Source organism: Rhinolophus sinicus, linkage group LG11 (genome assembly GCF_036562045.2).
Source record: "Rhinolophus sinicus isolate RSC01 linkage group LG11, ASM3656204v1, whole genome shotgun sequence".
Lineage (NCBI taxonomy): Eukaryota > Metazoa > Chordata > Mammalia > Chiroptera > Rhinolophidae > Rhinolophus > Rhinolophus sinicus.
The window spans coordinates 78,633,897-78,649,961 of NC_133760.1; the positions used below are offsets into that span (position 1 = coordinate 78,633,897).

Below are 16,065 nucleotides of genomic sequence, written 5' to 3' on the forward strand. Positions count from 1 at the left end.
AGTTCCAATCAGGATAAACCCAAACAGGTCCACACCAAGACACATTATAGTTAAAATGGCAAAGGTTAAAGACAAAGAGAGAATCCTAAAAGCACTAAGAGAAAGACAGAGGGTTACATACAAGGGAACTCCCATAAGACTATCAAATGACTTTTCTACAGAAACATTGCAGGCCAGGAGGGATTAGCAGGAGATACTCAAAGTTATGGGAAAAAAAGGCCTACAACCTAGATTGCTTTATCCAGCAAGGCTACCATTTAAAATTGAAGGAGAGATAAAGAGCTTCCCAGAAAAGAGTAAGCCAAAGGAATTTATTACAACCAAACCAGCATTGCAGGAAATATTAAAAGGACTTCTGTAAACAGAAGAAAGATGAAAACAATCTAAATACAAATTTAAAGAATGGCAATAACTATGTACCTATCAATAATCACTTTAAGTGTAAACAGATTAAATGCTCCAATCAAGAGACATAGGGTGGCTGAGTGGATAAGAAAGCAAGACCCTTGTATATGTTGTATACAAGAGACTCAGCTCAGATCAAAAGACACAAACAGGCTGAAAGTAAAGGGTTGGAGTAAGATATTTCATGCAAATGGAAATGAGAGAAAAGCTGGAGTTGCAATACGTATATCTGACAAAATATACTTTAAAATGAAGAATATATTAAAAGACAAAGATGGGCACTATATAATAATAAAGGGATCGATCCGACAAAAGGACATAACCCTAGTAAACATCTACGCACCCAACATAGGAGCACCTAAATATATAAAACAGATATTGACTGACATAAAGACAGAGATCAACAGCAACACTATCATAGTAGGGGACTTCAACACACCTCTGACTACAAGGGACAGGTCTTCCAGACAGAAAATCAATATGGAAACAACGGCCTTAAATGACACATTGGACCACTTGGATTTAATTGATATTTTCAGAGCATTTCACCCCAAAGCTGCAGAATACACATTCTTCTCAAGAGCACATGGAACATTTTCCAAGATAGACCACATGTTAGGCCACAAAATAAGTCTTGATAAATTTAAGAAAATTGAAATCATACCAGTTGTCTTCTCTGACCACAGTGCTATGAAATTAGAAATGAACTACAGGAAAAAAACTGGAAGACACACCAATTCATGGAGGCTGAATAACATGTTACTAAACAATGAGTGGGTCAACCATGAGATCAAGGAAGAAATCAAAAGATATCTTGAGACAAACAAAAAGAATAAGCTAAAGATCCAAAATTTATGAGACGCAGTGAAAGCAGTCCTACAAGGGAAATTCATAGCATTGCAGGCCTACCTAAAGAAACAAGAAAAATCACTAATCAACAGTTTATCTCCACACTTAAGGGATCTGGAAAAAGAATAGCAAAATAAGCCCAAAGGGAGTATAAAGAAGGAGATAATAAAGATCAGAGCAGAAATAAATGAAATAGAAACCAGAAAAACAATACAAAAGATCAATGAATCCAAGAGTTGGTTATTAGAGAAGATAAACAAAATCGACAAACCTTTAGCCAGACTCATTTTAAAAAGAGAGAGAGAGGACCCAAATTGATAAAATCAGAAATGAAAGAGCAATGACAACAGATACAACGAAATACAAAAAAAATTAAGAAATTACTATGAGCAAGTACATGCCAACAAATTTGACAATCTGGAAGAAATGGACCATTTTCTAGAAGCATACAACCTTCCAAGGCTAACTCAAGAAGAAACAGAAAACCTGAAAACCTGAATAGACTGATTACCACCAGGGAAATTGAATCACTACTCAACAATCTCCCAACAAACAAAAGACCTGGACCAGATGGCTTTACAGGTGAATTTTTACAAAACAGTCAAAACAGAATTATCACCTACTCTCCTCAAGCTCTCCCCCCCCCAAAAAATCCAGAAGGAGTGAAGGCTCCCAAACACTTTTTACTATCACCCTGATCCCAAAATCAGACAAAGACTCCACAAAAAAGAAAACTACAGGCCAATCTCTCTAATGAACATAGACGCAAAAATCCTCAACAAAATATTAGCGAACAGAATTCAGCAATACATTAAAAAGATCACACATCATGATCAAGTGGGATTCATCCCTGGTATGCAAGGGTGGTTCAACATCCACAAATCAATTAATGTGATACACCTCACTAACAAAATGAAGAATAAAAATCACATGATCATATCAATAGATGCAGAAAAAGCATTTGACAAAATCCAGCAGCCATTTATGATAAAAACCCTTAAGAAAGTGGGAATAGAAGGATCATATCTCAACATAATAAAGGCCATATATGATAAACCCACAGCTAACATCATACTCAATGGGGAAAAGCTAAAACCATTCCCCTTAAGATCAGGAACAAGGCAAGGTTGCCCACTTTCTCCACTTCTATTCAACATAGTGCTGGAAGTTCTAGCAACAGCAATCAGACAAGAAAAAGAAATAAAAGGCACCCAAATCGGTAAGGAGGAAGTAAAACTGTTATTATATGCAGATGATGATACTATATAGAGAGAACCCTAAAGACTCCACCAAGAAACTATTAGAGCTGATAGATGAATTTAGTAAAGTAGCAGGATACAAAATTAATATTCAGAAATCAGTTGCATTTGTATATACCAATAATAAAACATCAGAAGGAGAAATTAAAAAAAACAATCCCATTTACAATTGCTTCAAAGACTATAAAATACCTGGGAATAAATTTAACCAAAGAAGTAAAAGATCTGTACTCAGAAAATTATAAGACACTGAAGAAAGAAATGAAAGAAGATACAAATAGATGGAAACATATACCATGTTCATGGATAGGAAGAATTACTATAGTTAAAATGTCCATACTGCCTAAGGCAATATACATATTCAACGCAATTCCTATCAAATTACCAACCACGTTTTTCACAGAAATAGAACATATAATCCTAAAATTTATATGGAACCATAAAAGACCCTGGATAGCCCCAGCACTCTTGAGAAATACGAACAAAGTAGGAGGTATAATGATACCTGACATCAAATTGTACTACAAGGCTACAATAATCAAAACAGCATGGTACTGGCTTAAAAACAGACACATAGATCAATGGAACAGAATACAGAGTCCAGAAATAAATCCATGACTATATGGCCATTTAATCTACAACAATGGAAGCAAGAATGTACAGTGGTGTAAAGACAGTCTATTCAATAAATGGTGTTGGGAAACCTGGACAGACACATGCAAAAAAATGAAGCTGGACTGCCTCCTTACACCATATACAAAAATAAATTCAAAATTGCTTAAGGACTTAAATGTAAGATCTGAAACCATAAAATTCCTAGAAGAATATATAGGAAGAAACTTTACAGACATTACCCGGAGTAAGACTTTTACTGATATATCCCCTCGCACAAGGGAAGTAAGAGAAAAAATAAATATGTGGGATTACATCAAACTAAAGAGTTTTTTCACAGCAAAGGAAACCATCAATAAAACAAAAAGGGATCCTACTGAATGGGAAAAGATATTTGCCAATGATATATCTGATAAGGGGTTAATATCACAAATTTATAAAAAAACTCACTCAACTCCAAAATAACAAACAACGCAAATAAAAAATGGGCAGACGACATGAAGAGACTTTTCTAAAAAGGACATACAGATGGCAAACAGACCTATGAAAAAATGCTCAACCTCACTAACCATCAGAGAAATGCATAAAAACCACAATGAGATACGCCCTCTCCCCAGTCAAAATGGCTATCATCAATAAATCAACAAACAAGTGCTGGCAAGGATGTGGAGAAAAGGGAACCCTTGTGCACTGTCGGTGGGATTGAAGATTGATACAGCCACTATGGAAAACAGTATGGAGGTATCTCAAAACTCTGAAAATGGAACTACCTTATGATCCAGCAATTCCACTCCTAGGTATTTATCCGGAGAAATCCAAAACTCTAATTCAAAAAAATTTATGCACCCCTTTAAAATAATTTTCAGTGAAAAGCATTTGTAGCCAATTTGCCCAGATTAACAAATAAATGCTTTTGTTATAGCATATCTGGGATGACTGATGAGTGTTTACTTTACGTGAAGATTTGAAGTCTAATACATTTGTTACCTTTCAGACAAACATAAAATATATTCCATATATAGAAAAATAGTACACGCTTAACTGCAAAGAAAAATAATTTAGGCCTTTTAAGTTGTATAATAATAAAATTGTTAAACACTTAAGACAGTTCAGCAGAAATGACCATTAGGTCAATATCTATGGAGAATACATACCATCCAACTACTTTTTAATACCTGAACCAAGACCAGTTCATTGTTCCTTTGTTGTTCCACAGGACTATAATGAAAATGGAGCACGTAAGTAGTCATGTTTGCAGGGGTAGAACTGCCAACTCTATAAAACCAGATCATCGATACACCCATTAAAATAGAGTTAATTGATCCAGGAATACTCAGTCCCCTGTCCCAGATATCACTCTGCATCATTAACTTGGAAGTGGACTCGATAACACACTAGTTCTTTGAAGACATTTGGAGATTACTGTCTATCTATTTTATGTTTAACAAGAAGTTTTGTCTTACCCATCTTGTCCTTAAAACCTGAGGAAGTATAGAGAAAACACAACTTTTAACTATATAGTTTGCTTTTTATTTTTATAATCACTTAAAACCACGAAGTAAGGATTTCTGACACTTAGCTTGATAGATTTTTATCCTTGCACTTAAGCATTCTGTTTCTGTGTTACAAACTTCCCTTTAGTATCTGAGAGCAGCTAATTCGTTAAGACTTGAGGCAGTCATTCAGCAGTCACAAGATACAAATTCAGATATTTAGGCAAGATATACAATCTGCTTTTGCTAAAAAGCCTACATAATTACAAAAGAACATGGAGTATTATGTCTCATTTTGTTGAATTACTATTCTACAAAGATTCAAATCAGTTATGAAGACAGTTGTACAAAGCTGACCCAAGACTAGAGTGTTGCTATTTAGTAAAAACTAAATCATATGGACATCAATTTTCCAGGAAGATTCAACTCCTACCTTGCATTTTTGTCTTGTTAAAACTGACACATCTCTTTTCAGACATTTAATAAATAAATAAATTATCCTGTTTACCATACTCTCATACATATTCTCAAGTTGATCGATGGACATCTTTTTGAACTCTAATCAAAATGTAGTAGAGTATCATTCTCTGAAATACATGTTGAAGGTAAAAAGAACTTCTATTGCCTTCTGAGTATTTCCTTTAAAAAGCATATATATTCTTTAGATCTTCTATTAAGAATTTATGAACATTCCAGGTAGGTTAACATAAAGTTACAGAAATACTAAAGCACAAAGAAATATATTTTTAAATATTTCCATGTAGTAATGGAATCCGTATTTCCTGAACTCCAGTATTATACGCTTTTCAGAAGAATTCTCTGCTTTGGAACTTAACAAATCAAATAAATGGCTACATATAGCACATTGCTGTATATAATGCATATGCATGTACATACCGGGAGTGCAAAAAAAATGTATACACATTTTAAGACAACATCTCTTAAAATGAGTGTACATTTTTTGGCACCCTGTGTATACATATACATATATATAGCTAGAGGTATAAGACAGAGAGAGATATACAGATGGTTGTAGAGAGAGAGAAAGAGACAAAGATAAATATACATAGATGTGCATATAAACATATACATACAAACATACACACATATTTATTTATACACACACACCCCTACATATAGAGGGATTAAAGGGCAAGAGAGGGACCATGACCCTTAGTTAAGTGCCTGCTGCATGCCAGGTATTTTTTAATATTTGATTATTTAACCTCATATAACCCTACAAGAAAAATTTTTTCACGTGCAAAACTTATCCAACATCAGTTTTTTAAAAAAAAAAGCATGTGACAGAACAAACGTTTGAACTCAGGTCTGTCAAATGTGCGTGCACGCGCGCGCACACACACACACACACAAAGCAAAAATGAGATTCTTTCCTGGTATAAAATAGGCTTTAGATAAATTCTAAGTATTTCTTTGTGTCTGTCTCTTCAATTGAGAAAAAATAAAATTCATTCTGGCACTATGAAGAAACATCGTTGTTTTCAAACAAAATCTGATTTTATGTCCCAAATTTCAATATGGCAAAGGAAAAGTTACTGCAAAGATAATTCATTGTTGAAAATGTTCAAAATGCAATTTTTTGGTAATCTGGGTTTTGTCCAAGACAAACCAAAATCGTAGATATTTTACAAATGCCAAGTTTTCAGAAAAACACAAACAAACAAACAAACATTCTCTCTAGACATCTGTGGAGCCTAGCTATATCCAGAGACTCAAGAGAGGGACATTTTTATATTTCATTTTTATGAATAATAAATTCCTGTTTTTGTTAATGTCAACCAGTTAAGATTATATTCACTTCATGGAATAGTAATCAATAGAATATGATAAGAAAGAAAGAAGAACGTAAGGAGGAAAAAGAAAAAGGGAGGAAGAAAGAAGGAAAAGAAAAAATTTAAAAGGACTACCACAAGATGGCCACGGGGTTTTGAAAATTAATTTGGGGAACGTAATCAATAATGTAAAGATTTTGTAGGGTATCCGATGGACACGTGTCCCATTTGGGAGACCACCTCAGGGATGATGTAGATGCCTGATCTCTGCACTGTACACCTGAAGCCGAACAATAATGAATGCCAACTATAATTTTATATATATATGTGTGTGTGTGTGTATATATATATATATATATATATATATACACACACACACATATAAATGTGTGTGTGTGTGTATATATGTATGTATATGGTTACAGGAAGCGGAGTACAGCATTAGGAATAGAGACAGTGAAAATGTAATGGCTCTGTGCGATGTCAGAGGGATAATGGATGGGGGGAGGGGGGATCACACAGTGTGCGGGATATAAATGATAGATGTCTAAGTATTGCTTTGTCTTGTGCATCTGAAACTAATAAAAAAAAAAGAATCAAGAGAAACAGAAAGTGTCAAATGTAAAAAAATAATAAAATAATAATTTAAAAGGACTAGAAAGAAGTCCATATCTGCTCTTTTTAAACTGAAATTATATTTGAAAATTTCTATATCTGTGTTTTTCATTTATTTTATAACATACTAATGTTAAAATTAATGAATTAAAGTCCCACCTAAGTGAAAAAGTGTTTCTGAGGATGCTAGACAACTGCATGAAATGTAGTAAAATTTAAGGTAAGAAGCTACAAATGATTCAGTAAAGGTGAATAGTTCATTACTATAGAATAGGTTGTGGTTATGTTATAAAAATATTTATGTTTAAATTCAAAACCGAAATATCTATCTTAAAGTAAAGGTAAGTTTATGCTAGGTAAACAATGTCACACTGATATTTTCCCTCCCCTAAAACTCCCGAGTTCCACCTGTTCTTCCTTCCCTCCCCCATAAGAAGCCCTGGCATCCACTCATCTTTTTACTGTCTCTATAGTTTTGCCTTTTCCAGAATGTATAGGATGTACCCTTTTCTGATGGCCTCGTAAACTCAGTGATATTCATTTAGGGTTCCTCCATGCCTTTTTGTGACTTAATAGTTCATTTCTTTTTGTCACTGAATAACAGTCCTTTGTATGGATGTATCACAGTTTGTTTATCCATTTACCTACTGAAGGACCTCCTTGTTGCTTCTAAGTTTTGGCAGTTATGAATAAAGCTTCCATAAACATTCTTGTGCAAATTTTTGCATGGACATAAATTATCAGCCCATTTGGGTAAACATCCCAGAGCACAATCGTCGGACTATATGGTAAGTATCGTATTTTATGTATGTTTAGCTTTGTTAATAAATTGCTGAACTATTTTCCAAAGTGACGGTATTCCTACCAGCAATACATCAGTCCTTGTTGCTCCATATTACTGGCAGCATTTGGTGTTGTCTGCATTCGGCATTTTAGCCATTCTAATAGGTGTGTATAGTACCTTAATTTTGAAATTTGCTAATTAAATAAATATTGAGCATCTTTTAATATGCTTATTTGCCATCTTTAGATCTTCTTTGGTTAAATATTTTTAACTGGGTTATGTTTTTGTATTGTTGAATTATTTGTATATTTTGGATACAAGTCCTTTATCAGACATGTTTTACAAATACTTTCTTCCAGTCTGTGACGTGTCTTCTCATTCTTTTAACAAGTGTCTTTCTCAGACCAAAAGTTTTTCATTTTAATGAAGTCCAACTTATCATTTTTTTTCTTTCATGGATTGTGCTTCTGGTGTTTTATGTAAAAAGTCATCACAAACCCAAAGGTTACTTAGACTTTTTATCTTATCTTGCAGCAGTTTTATAATTTTGCATTTTACACTTAGCTCTATGATACATTTTGAATTCATTTTTCTAAAAGCTATAAAGTTTTTGTCTAGATTTACGATTTTTACATATGGATCTCCAGTTGTTCCAGTACCACTGTTTGAAAAGAATGTCATTCTCCACTGAATAGCCTTAGCTCCTTTGTCAAAAATCAGTTGACTATACTTGGGTCTATTTCTGGGCTCTCTATTCTGTTCCAATGATACGTAAATTATTTCATCAGTATCATATTGTCTTGATTAGTGTAGCTTTATAAAATATCTTGAAGTTGGAGAGTGTCAGTCCTCTGAATTTGTTCTTCAAAACTGCGTTCACTATTCTGGGTCTTTGCCTTTCCAAATAAACTTAAGAATCAGTTTATCAATACTCAAAATAATTTGCTGGGATTTGACTGGGATTGTGTTGGATTTACAGATCAAGTTAGGAATAACTCAATCATAATCATATAGAGTATGCCTATTTATGGACATGGAATATCTCTCCATTTATTTAGATCTTTGATTTTCTTTCATGGGAATTTTGTAGTTTTCCTAGTTTGATGTCGTACTCATTTTGTTAGATTTATACCTGTGTTTCTCCTTTTGGTGCTAACATAATGGTATTGTAGCTTTAATTTCAAATCCTAGTTGTTCATTGCTGACTTACAGGAAAGCAAATGACTTCTGTATATTAATTTTGTTTTGTGCAACCTTTCTATAATTATTAGTTCTAGGAGGTTCTCTAGGTTGATTCTTTGGGACTTTCTACATAGACAATAATGCCATCTGCAAATAGACCATTGTATTTTTTCCTTCCCAATCTGTATGCCTTTTATTTCCTTTTCTTCTCTTACTTCCTTAGCTAGGACTTCCAGTATATTAAATAGGAGTGGTGAGAAGGGATATCCTTGCCTTGTTCTTGATCTTAGCAGAAAAGCATCTAGTTTCTCATCAATGGCTTTTCATAAAGCAAATATCCATGCAACCACCAGCCTGATGAATAAATAAAATGTTGCTGACATGCCATAAACTATGGGAGCCTCCACTCCAATTTCTACAAGTTTACTATTTACTTTTCTTGTAGTCACTTCTTACATCACTAAACACTATAGTCTAGTTCTGGATCTTTATATAAAAAAATCATATAATATTGTTATTTTGTGTTAAGGCTTTTTTACTCAACATTATATTTATGAGAGTCAATCATTTTATCATTGTATACTTTAGCTATTATCATTGCTGTAGAGCAGAGGGACAGCAATTTTTTTCTGTGAATGACAATATTTTCCAATCCTTCAACCTCAAACCAATAAATGATTGTTCACTGCTAACCCATCAAACTTAAATAACATTTTAAAGTTTCATCACACTTTTCAATAATAAAAATTGAAGTTTTAAATGAAGAGCAATTGTTTCCTGTCAGTAAAAGTAATGATGTTTGTGGTCTTTCACCAAGGTGTTTCTATCTAGTTCAATGATAGAAAAATTTGAACTGAACCTCTAAGACCAAAACCAACAAAATTTCTTTGTAATGTATAGTTTCTGCTAAATTCAAGAATCCTAACTCATAATTATTGATTGTCAAGAATGGCCACAGTGTTTTGTGGCTTTACCAGAAAGTTCCAAACAATGAGCTTAAACATCAACCTAGAAATTGTGGTTTTTTCTCCCTGCAGACTTCTGTGTCACTACAGATGGTATGTCAATAAGAATATCACCTTCAAAGCCTCTAAAGATTCATGTTTCAATTTTGGAGATAATTCGGGAATGCATGATTTGCTTGTATTCAACTCTAATAAGCATTAATTTTCTACTGCACAATTCAACATTTTTAAAATCAAAACAATATCACTGAGTTCTTTCCAGGAGAAATGAAAAAATATCAATTGTGAAGTCCAAGGTCTGACAGTTAAGTCATTACATCACATATCAAGTGCCTTATCACAAGGATGATGCACCAGGTAACTTCCAGATAAAAGTGGTGATAACGAGAAATTTCTTTCCAAATAATTTTCCTAAAACAAATATTGTCTTTAATTACTACTCTTTCTCCCAATTTCTGAACAGTAACTGAGTTCTGTGTTTCTATATAACCATTAACACACATCTTTTAAATTCTTCCTCACAGGAAATCTGTCTTTCCAGTACGCTGAAACGACAAAATTTATATATTTTTGTAGTAAATTACAAATACGAATTCAGTCCAATTCAGTTTCACCGTACAAAGTAAAAAAAAAAAGGATTTAATGTCTCTTACTGGAAGGTGGATTTAAATCGAAACAAAAAGATAGTCTTATTCTCAGATGTGAAGGAAAAAAAAAGAACCACAGTTTAGAGCAAAAAGGGAGCATGATGGCACAATTACATATATTAAATCAAAGGAATTTACCTTCTTTTTATCAGAATACTCTCAACATTCTTAACATTTTTCCGTAGGTAGATAAAATTAAAATTAATCTATTTTGCATTAAATATTATTATTGCAAAATATCACCTTATATTATTAGTTAGAAAATGTTAACACAACTAGAAATACAAAAGTTACGAAGCAAAACATTATAAATTTTATAGTGAAGAAAAAATCCCAATAATATTGTCATACCATATTTTTCTACTAATACCTGAATAGCCACAAAAACTGCGGGATGAAAAGTATAGAGTACAGATGACTTACATTTGGAGGGTTAGACTTTAATTCTCTCTCCCAGGATTGAGGAGTCTTATTCTTTGTGCTTACAATGCTCCTTTCTCCAGGGTATTCTTCTACTTCCAGAATAGGTCAGGACAAAGCTTCAACAGACTTCTATTATTTGTTTGATCTAGGGGGAAATTATACTTTTAATCAATTATTACAAAACGCATCAAACTTTTTTCTTACTGTGCTTGGGGGTGGGGGCTTCTATTATTTTCTGTTGGATCCAAGGTGAACAGAGAAAATAGGAATTGCCATTGTTGAATATTATAATAAATAAATCAAGTGCTTTAAATTAACACCGCTGAAAGAAACCCACATCGATCTTCTTTTTCATTTTTATGGCTAAGCAGCATAGCAAGAGAAAATTAATATTCAAAATCCAAATGACTACAAAAGCCTACTCAAATGTATTTTTAAAAGACTTTAACACAATTTTGCAAATCCATGAGTTTGAATGGACTGCAGAGATGATTAGGTATCAAATATTTTTACTCATTCATTTTAATGTCTTAGGGCTAAAGAATTACAGGATGATTAGAAAACTATAAAGGAAAATCCATTTTTAAAAATTTAAATGGAATAATAAAAAAATGATCATTTCAAGAGCATGAGACAGACAAGAAACAGATGGCAGAGGTCTGTAAGGCAGGGCAAGAAATCTGGAGCCAGAATTTCCAAGATGGCACAAAGGTGGGGAACTGTTATTCAAACAAGGAACGTTGGTCAAATGAGAGTACATTCTAAATTTGGTTTCATGCTAATTCTCTAACATCTGTAAGACAGAAAATGCAACATATCTTACCTTTACAAGAAATGTGATGTATGATTGTCTGACCTTTTGGTACATACATTCATAATTTTAAGAGAATTAATTATAAAACACAAATTTTATCAAATGTACAATTCTAATAATGGATATTTTCTGCCTCATTAAAATGAAACATTAAGATAAATGTGTTCAATTTGTGCCATACTCTGGACCACACCCTCTTGCCTTACCTTAAAGTCATTCATACTGCTTTTCATTATATGATAAATTAGAACATAGGGGGAGCATTTGGAGAAAAATTAGAAATAAAATATAGATGTTCTGGGGAAATGTGTCTGCTAGTACTGTAAAGCCAATTTTTACTCAGAACTTAAGGCTATTACACTGTGATTATTATATTTTATAGTAAGAAAACAGTAAACAAATGAAGTCAATCAATCTCTGTATCAGAATAGCTAACTACAAAAATCAAAATATATATGGGCAGAAAAGTACTGCTTAAGTCATCAATCTGATCACAAATTGATGCCTGTGTGATCCCCTTCAGTGTTTAACCATTACAAGCGGTGCTTGTGATCATTTACCTGGCACACGTCAAAATTATTTCAAAGTGAAATAAACACACAAATTTGACTACCCAAAATTAGAGTTACTGAAGGAGAAAACTCAATCAAGACTACATTTCAGGATTATAGAAAATTATGTTTTCTTTTCAAGAGATTCAACTAATCTTAGCCTAATTCAATAATCTTACCATTAAAACTTATCAACGTGTACTGTCTATATGAGTATCTCCATAGGACTTTCAAACATAGATATTTCTACTTCTGTTTCTGAAACACAGAAATAGTTTTGCTGTATTTTGGGTCAGGGAAGATCAATGAAAATTCCTTTAGAGAAGCCTTTTGAACTGACAAAGCATGAATGACTGACATCAGCAACAAACACTTTTTGTTGTCCTGGACTGACATGCCATTTACAGCAATACCTATGCTAATTACTGCCAGACATATCTACGCGATGTGTCAGAGAAATATGCCGGATACTTCAACAAAATATAGCTTGAGTGTTGCTAAAATTACATTATAGATATGGAAATGCATCCTTTGTGATAAGGAACCGACCTCTTGCTCTCCCTCCCTTTTCTCTCTATACACAGGCGTATACACACACACACACACACACACACACACACACACACACACAATTATTAGACTAGAATTTCTATAACAGAAAATGACCCACTTATATATACAGTTACTATATTTTGCCGTTTCCATCGATAATACACTTATTTTTACAAAAAACAAACTCTACCTCGCAAAGTCCTAATACACTATAATCCTAACCCTAAAAAATACATTACATAATGAACTAGTTGAAGTCTTCATTACACTATCACCATGCCACCTTACCATATTACGTTGAAATTTTATTCCCAGATTCTGTCAACTACACAGGTAGATAAATGAAAACTATGTATTAATCATCTTCTTTTCCCCATTCCCTAGAACTTCGTACATAGTGGGTACCAGTACTTTTTTTTAAATAAACAGTTAAATTCACAGAAGTCATCAAAATTATGTATAGCATAATATACAAAGAATTATTAATGTTGTCATCTAAAACCCTTGGTCATTAAATCAGACAAACTGGTCAATAACTCATCTCAGTATCTGACACATCGCTAGCACTCAATAAATGTGAACCTTAATCAGGCTGAGCACTCATCCTGCATGGGCAGGTACAGCTGTGCTTCATACTCACTGAAATGATAATAGCTATCCCGTACCTTTGCAAAAGTGTGCAAGGGTGGGTAATAACTTTATATATTCAACCAAGTATGATTAATTTATTATAATTTATTGTTTGATTATTTCCTTTTATCAACAAAGTATTATTTTTCATTTTTTGTTTTCTATGATGCTGTTACATGAAAAAAATATATTGTAAGGATTAGAGTGAACAAGGTTCTATTCTTTTTTATGAGATTTTTATTAAAAATATAGCTAACACACAATATTATATGAGTTTCGGGAGTAAACCACAGTTATTCAACATTTATATACCTGAAGAAGTGGTCACCATAAGTCCAGCAACCATCTGACACCATACCATGCTATCACAATATTACTGACTATATTTCCTATGCTGTATATTATTATACATTCCCAGGACTTATTTGTTTTATACCTGGAAATTTGGACCTCTTATTCCCCTTCACCTTTTCTCCACTCAGTATTATTTTATATAAATTTCAGGTGTACAGCATAGTGGTCAGATATTTATATAATTTAAGAAGTGATCCCCCTGACTACCAGTCTAGTACCCACCTGGCACTATACAGAGTTATTACCATATTATTGACTATATTCCCTATATTTTACTTTACATCCTCATGACTATTTTGTAACTACCAATTTCTACTTTTTAATCCTTTCACCTTTTTCACTCTAGCCTCCAATCTCTCCTACCTATTACCCCAACAAATCTAGTACCCATCTGACACCATACATAGTTACTACTATATTATTGACTATATTTCTTATGCTATACCTTACATCCCCATGACTACTTTGTAACAATCAATTGGTGCTTCTTAATCTCTTCCCCTTTTCTACCCACAACCCCAAACACTTCACATCTGGCAACCATCAAAATATTCTCTGTATCTATGAAACTGTTTCTGTTTTGTTTGTTCATTCATTTTGTTTTTTAGATTCCAATACAAGCAAAATCACAGTGCATCTATCTTTCCCTGTCTGATATACTGCACTCAGCACAATACCCTCCAGGTCCATCCATTCCACCACAGATGGCAAGAACCCATTCCATTCCATGGCCGAGCAATATTCCATTGTGTGTGTGTATACACACACACACACACACACACACACACACACACACACACATCCACCTCCTCTTTATCCATTAATCCATCAACAAACACCCAGGCTGCCTCCACATCTTGCCAATGTAAACAATGCTGCAATAAACATATGGATGCATAGTTCCCCTCAAAGTAGCATTTTGGGTTTCTTCGAATAAATACCCAGAAGTGGGATTACTGGGTCCTTCTTTGTCCTTGTCATAGTCTTTGTTTTAAAGTCTATTTTGTCTGTATCAGTATTGCTATATCAGACTTTTTTTTCATTTTCATGAAATAACTTTTCCATTCCTTTACTTTCCATCTCTGTGTCTTTCAATCTGAAATGAGTCTTTTGGAGGCAGCATATGTAAGGGTTTCATTTTCTTATCCATTCAGCTCTCCTGTCTTGTGATTGAAGCATTTAATCATTTACATTTAAAGTATTTGTTGATACTTTAAATAGATATACAGCTATTCCCATTTTATTATTCATAATTTTAATCCTTTGTATTTTTCCACCTCCTAAAGAAGTCCCTCAAAAACTCCTTGTAATACTGATTTGGTGGTGAAGAACTCTAGCTTTTTCATGTCTGCAAAGCTCTTTATCTGTCCTTCGATTTTAAATAATAGCTTTGCTGGGTACAGTACCCTTTTGTTGTAGGTACTTGCTTTTCATCACTTTGAATATTTTGTACCAATCCCTTCTGGCCTGCAAAGTTTTTGTTGAGAAATCAGCTGACAGTCTTATGGGGGCTTCCTAGTAGGTAACTAACTGCTTTTCTCCTGCTGCTTTTAATATTCTCTCTTTGTCTTTAACCTTTGCCATTTTAATTATGATGTGTTTTGGTGTGGGCCTCCTTGGGTTCATCTTGTTTGGGACTATCTGCTCTTCCTGGGCCTGTATGTCTATTTCCTTCACCAGGTTAAAAAGTTTTCAGTCATTATTTCTTCAAATAGGTTTTCAATCCCTTGCTTTCTCTCTTCTCCTTCTGGTACCCCTATGATGTGAATGTTGTACACTTGATGTTGTCCCAGACGTCTCTTAAACCATCCTCATTTTTGTGGATTATTTATTCCTTTCCTTTTTCACCTGTTCCAGGTGCTCCAGGAGTGTCCTTTATGTGAGTTGTGTATGCCCTCCTGTTATAGTTGGGCCTTGATTGCTATTAGCATGTTAGTGGGTGGGACTAACCATCAGGCTGATGGGCTGTGGGGTTTGGCCACGTCACAGCCTATGGATTGCTGTGCGAGGTGTTTACCCCAGAGGGCTCTGGTGGATGTTGATACCACCCTATGGGTGTGCCACTTGTGGGGCTAATTGGGTGGTACTCTATTGTGGCCTGAAGCCAACCTCCAAGTATGTTGGCTCTAGAGCCTCT

At 33.9% G+C, this 16,065-nt stretch overlaps 1 protein-coding gene across 12 annotated transcripts in view; it reads right to left on the reverse strand.

The window, feature by feature from the left end:
* FOXP2 (forkhead box P2) overlaps nt 1-16,065 on the reverse strand; it is a 610,938-nt gene that overhangs the window by 514,220 nt on the left and 80,653 nt on the right. For 10 of the 12 annotated variants that reach the window (XM_074315704.1, XM_074315702.1, XM_074315703.1 and 7 more), the window contains exon 2: nt 11,028-11,172. The exons of the other annotated variants lie outside the window; for them this stretch is intronic. The gene's annotated coding sequence lies outside the window, so the exon portion shown is untranslated. The remainder of the gene's footprint in view (nt 1-11,027; nt 11,173-16,065) is intronic. 12 annotated transcript variants of the gene reach the window in all.